The sequence below is a fragment of the Solanum tuberosum genome, unplaced genomic scaffold (assembly GCF_000226075.1).
Source record: "Solanum tuberosum cultivar DM 1-3 516 R44 unplaced genomic scaffold, SolTub_3.0 scf00615, whole genome shotgun sequence".
Taxonomy (NCBI): Eukaryota; Viridiplantae; Streptophyta; class Magnoliopsida; order Solanales; family Solanaceae; genus Solanum; species Solanum tuberosum.
Window position 1 is genome coordinate 160536 of NW_006239601.1, and position 6097 is coordinate 166632.

General features: G+C 33.1%; 1 long non-coding RNA gene across 1 annotated transcript in view; it reads left to right on the plus strand.

Moving 5' to 3' along the window:
- The window catches only part of LOC102587585 (uncharacterized), a 14052-nt gene that overhangs the window by 3957 nt on the left and 3998 nt on the right, over positions 1-6097 (plus strand). Inside the window, exon 2 of the long non-coding RNA XR_368919.2 lies at positions 457-458. This is a non-coding gene — a long non-coding RNA (uncharacterized lncRNA). The remainder of the gene's footprint in view (positions 1-456; positions 459-6097) is intronic.

Below are 6097 nucleotides of genomic sequence, written 5' to 3' on the forward strand. Positions count from 1 at the left end.
TGTTAGCATGATAGACAACTAAATGATTGTATATATTAATGTAATTATATAGTGATATAAATTAGCATGATCATATACATTTGTTGTAGAATCATATGAATAAATATTGTGATAGAATAGCTGATTTGGAGGGATAGCAAGGCAGATTTAGAGGGATTCAATGGCAGATTTGTATAGATAGAATAGATGATCTTTAGGGATAGGAATGGCGGATCTTTAGGGATGTGTAATCTTTATTTTCTCTATATAATAGAAAGACTCTCTCACTTTGAGAGACATTCAGCTGAAAATTGACAAAATGTACATTAGAAATTGAAATAGACTAGTTGGTTTTCTTTCAAGTGAAGGGTTCAAGAGAAGAAAAAGGATAAAAAGAAAATTTTCAGTCACAAACATGCAAGTGTTTATATGTATTCAACATTTTGTACTTTCTTTTAAATGGTTTTTGTTTTGTAGACGTTCGGTATAAGAAAGAATATAAAATAGTTGGTTTTCCCTTTTTACTATGAATGAACTTCTATCAAATTTAGAAACTTAAATATACTTATCAAACCCTCAGTATTTAAATCATGTGATGTATCACTTAAATAATGTCAAAACCATCCGATACAAATATTGGGGACTATTAACAATTCATTTCTAGAAATAGTCATATGTGAGAGGATAATGTGATGAGTAATATTGGCCAATAGAATGCACTGAAGCTATACATGAAATAAATATCTTATAATAGTTCAAGGATATAATTAGAAAGAAGCTTCTTGTAGAGTTTTAAACCATGCATACACAAGATTAGATGGGAAATAATGAACCAAACACTTGATAAAAAATAATCCCTGCATTATCAATCTTTCTACCAAATGACCCCTAAAAGCACTAGTGAATGGATAATATTTGAATTATTTGAGCTCATGTAATTTAAGAGGTGAAAAAATTATTTAGTAGTTTTAGACAACCTGCTTGTGAAGAGGTCTCCTCCTTCTGTCAAGTTACCTTGTATAATAAGTTGGCATATTGATTCGCTATTACAAAGAGCTTGATATTGTTTTTGTAAAATAATTCTGGTGTCCAGGCCAACTTGCACACACTCTATCTAATTTCCAAGGGATACCTCCCACCAGCAACATGGACCGTGTAACTCTATCCACCAAGGCTAGCTAGGACAGATGAAAAGAAATCACTTAGTGGTTTCGTCTCTTGAATCCGAGACCTTATAGTTATCACCCATTTCATTATTCTCTAAGCTACACCCTTGCTTGCAAAATGGAGCATGATATTCTTAAGTGGGATAGTTGTAATTTGTAATAGCCTAAATTCTTATAATCATGTGTACTCTGACCTCTATCAAGTTGATAACCTTAATCAAGGGAGACGAAAAAACAGGAGGTTGAGGAATAAAATACGTACACGAGGGAATGCAACTATTAAAGTAAGTTTATGTACACGAGGGAATACTTAAATGATTTTGATTTTAGTAAATTTTGATTGTGTTCTTAGAGATAATGAGTAGCTAAATTTCATAACTAAGGTTGTGGGCACCATGATGACTTATTAAAGTAAGTTTATGTACAAAGTGATTCGTGAATGATTTTTATGCATGTATTGTTAATCATTTCGTTTTGAATGCTTTTTAACGGTGGCCAACATTAGAATTCCCCTCATTCCTACTTGCCGGACCAAAGAAGTAATGAATGAGAAGAGGATTAAACAACATAGATTTAGACGTGTTTAGCCATTATCTAATAGCCTGACCCTAATAATGCGAAGCCTAAAAGTTACCATGTCAAATATTAGAAAAACTATGTTGTTAAAATATCTCTCTTCAATACCAAACACCACATAATTACCATTCTTGTAATTAGTTACCATTCTTGTAATTAACAGGTAAAAGAAGGGCAATTTAGTAAAAGGTGGCGAAATATGACCGTTGGGAGCGATCGTCCCTGTATATTTACTTTCGCTGTTCTTTTAATTCCAAAACTATGACGAAAAAACACAAAATAGTTTTGAGAAATCATCCAACATACTGAGAAGAAAGCTTGATAATCTTGTGTGCAAATTCTTCGAAGAAGGCTGTAAATTTCTCTATTTTGTGAGTTTTTTGTGTTCTTCTGCTATCTATCATCCTGTTTTTAATCCCTGAGAAAAATTATAATTTTTTCCATCTAACTACTATGGAACTATGTTAAATTTTTGAATCTTGTACATTTGGGTTTCTTCTATTTTAGGGTTCAAGTTGAAAACAGAATTTAAATTTGATTTTTGGTTCTTCATATGGAGTTATTCTAGGGTTTTTCTTGTTAGATTAAAGGGAATTGTAGCGATCTGATCTTGAAACAAACCTTAAGTACTTAAGTAATATAATAACCATAACCCAGCAACTCTAGCAGTTGAATCTTCCTTCTTTCTGGATGGATGGAGAACCTGGGCGAAAAATGGTGTATTCTTTTGGATTTTATTGGCTGTGTGATCTATACTGTTTATAGGTGTATTTGTTGGTTATTGACAACTTGTCTCCCATATTTTACTAATGCTTTTTTGAGATACATGCATAATCTGTATAAAATCAAAGTTCAGAATTGTGGAAAGGATTCCTTTTCCAGATCTCTTTAAGACCTTGTTCCTTTTGAATATCTCGTAGGGTAAACTATTTGAACTTTGCAGATACAAACACTGGGGACAAACATCTCCATGGTTAGGTGGGATTAATCCTCTAGACCAAGAAATGCCAATAGACGAGGATGATGGATTTTTCTCTACATCTGGCAATGACTTGGTATGTTTAATGTTGTCCATCATAATGATATGAGATTTAAATTTGCGCCCTCTTACACTAAACTTATTTTCTAGAAACTAGAAGTAGTCAATTCCAGTCGGAAGTATCGTGTTTGTGTTCTAGTTTGTGCTCCGTCAAATTCTACGCTCGACGAGATTGTGTTGCGCATTCTAAACACCGATACACTATTTTTTATGTACAGATTTCTTCTCACACAAGTTGTTGTGGTGTTGCTATGATGAATATCATTACCTGATTGTTGAATTTACAAATTATAGGATACTTCTCTGCTCCTTTTGTGCTTTTACAACATGAAATTTCTATTATTCTAAAAATTGCCTGAAGAAGATCTGTTCACTAATCTTATATCAGTCACTTTGAAGCTTTTAGTATCTGTTCCACTTGTGAATGAAATAGATATAATGTACAACAATGTGATAACTAAGTCGATGAGTGCTATGAGAAATGTTGGTATACTTAAATATGCTTAACCAGCCTTACATTAGGGGTGCAGTCATCAGTAAACCTGTAAGAAATCTTTACTACTCAGTGCTTCTGTCCCCCTTGATGACCTATTAGTAGTTCTCAGTCATGTAAAACTTAGCATACATTTTTCTCATTCAACATTTCTCTTTGCAGGCATTTGTGTTGATACAAGTTTGACTTTTCCATTTATTTTTTAGGTTGTATAAACAAAATAGGCCTTTTCTTAATGCTCTTTCAAGTGTACTATTTTATGATTTATGTATGTATGTATCTCGAAAAGCCACGACGAGTGCAGCTGCTCAGTGCTCAATTGTTTGTTTTTATTTATTCCGTGAAAAATACTTTAATGTATCAAAATTACCATAAAAAGAGATTAGTGTATAAAATTAAAAAAGGCAGTGATTGATATTCAAGTTAATCTAGTCTCATTGATGCTTCTTAACCAGAAAGTTAGAACTTTAATAGAGTTAAGTATTTAACAAAGTTCATTACTCTAGGGTCCACCAGGGACTGGAAAAACACAAACCATACTTAGGATTCTAAGTGCCATTTTGCATGAAACTCCTGCTAGAGTACACTCCAACATGTATGCCGCTTAATTGGAAGTTTCATGGTCAATCGGAAAAAAAAGTGAATAAAAACGTTATGGCCAAATGACTCCCTGTTTGACATTATATTTGGGCATCTTCTTCTTACCCTCTTTCCGGGATTGATAGTTATGTTTCTTGCTATTACTGCAAAGTAAATGGTATAGAGTTTATACATATTGAATCATTCTATCAAATATATTTTACAAACTCATAGTACATGGATAAAGTCATGTTATTTAAGCTTTGATTCTTGTATATAATTTTCTTTTCTTTGTTGCAAAACTAGATGATCTGGTATTTTAAGCAAACAAACTATGTCTTCAATAGTGTTGTAACTGTATTTAGTTGCCCTCTTGAAGATGGCAATTGCTGGTGCCACATTATAGAGAATCTTTTCTTTTCATATGCCCTTTGGGCAGAATTTGAACTGCTTATCTTGGAAAGCAATTACTAGCTTTTTTGATCTTTGATAATTCTGTTTCTTGCTACCACTGCATATATTATTCTAAGTGATTGAATAGAGAATATAGACACACTGAATCAAAATGCAACATAAAATTCTTTGATGCTTACATCACTCAATTCTTTGTTGTTTTCGCTTGTACTTTCTGTATGTGATCAATCATGTTTTGCTCTCATTTCATGTTATAACCTCATTTACATGGTGCAGGATCTTATCCAAATTCTGTTGGGACACGAAAACATGGCTATGCTTCAAGATCAGAATATCAATATAGATTTTGATGGTAGAAACCTCATTACATAACCCTGAGAGTACAATGCTATGATATACTTCTGTTGGTTCACTAAAAATTATTTTTCACAGGTGCTTCTTTGTTTGGAAAGAATGATACTTACAAAGCCCTGAAGAAAGGAGGAGGACTTGGTGGAAGAAAAACACTTAATGACATCTCAAACTCAGCAAAGTCTTCTTCTCTTCAGGCATCAAAGAAAAACTACACGAGTGTGATTTCCATCGGGAAATATCTTAATGCCACCAAAGACAAATTTACTGCTGAGACGAAATATAACTTTGCTAAAGTACATGACAAGGGTGGTAGGAAAGCTCTCACTGATCTTACAAACTCAAGAAAGCCATTAGCAAAGCAGGGGTCCAAGAAGGGACTTGATAAGAAATTGAGTGCTGCTTCAGCAGCAAATATTCGAATGGTAATAAAAAAGTTACAATTGAGCAATGCATATCTTTTTGTTGTTTTATGAAGCAGTTGATAATCTGATTTTCGTATGACAAATATACATGTGCAGCTACTTGCATCTTCAGGTACGTCTAAACTCTCAGTGAAGTCAATGGGGAGCAGGATTCCGGTTACTTCTTCAATAATTTGCTTGATCCATATACAACTGAAAAGAGGCCCAAATCAACAGAAGCTTTTCAAATGAAACTAAAAAGGGAAATAAAACTAGCCCAATATTTCTGGAAGTTAAATCCCGAATGGCCCAAACTCATTCTATCTCTCTCTTGATTATTAGATTGTATTTAGTTATTTTGTTTTGATTAATTGTAACTTTGAATACTTAGATTAACTTAATTAAATGAAAAAACAATAAAGATTTTAGGTGAAGCTTTACAATGAAAAAAACTAATACTTCAAAGAGTTACACGAAGTACAAAGAGAAGAAGGGCAACTCTTGTTGATTTTTTGAATACTTGTATTTTATTCTTTTTAATAGGAGGAACAAGAAGAAACATTAAAAGAGACATGTCTTGTTTGATTTTTTGAATGCTTGTATTTTATTCTTTTTAATAGGAGAAACAAGAAGAATCTTATTTGATTTTTAGAATACTTGCATTTTATTCTTTTTAATAGGAGAAACAAGAATAATCTTGTTTGATTTTATTGGATACTTGTATTTTATTCTTTTTAATAAGAGAAACAAGAACAAATAGTAGAACATATATGTTACTCTTGTTTGCTTTTTTGAATACTTGTATTTTATTCTTCTTAATAGGAGAAACAAGAAGAATCTTGTTTCATTTTTTGAATACTTGTATTTTATTCTTTTTACTCTTGTTTAATTTTTTGAATACTTGCATTTTGTTCATTTTAATGGGCTTTGTATTTGAATATAAACATTAGTGGGGGGTTGGGGTGTCCTCGGGGTATGGCTCCCCGGGGATGGGGGGGACATGACGCCCCGGGGATGGAGGGCGGAGTAGTGGGGCATGACGCCCCAGGGTAAGGGGAACGACTCCCCGGGGTAAGGGTGGGGAGAAGGGGGCAGA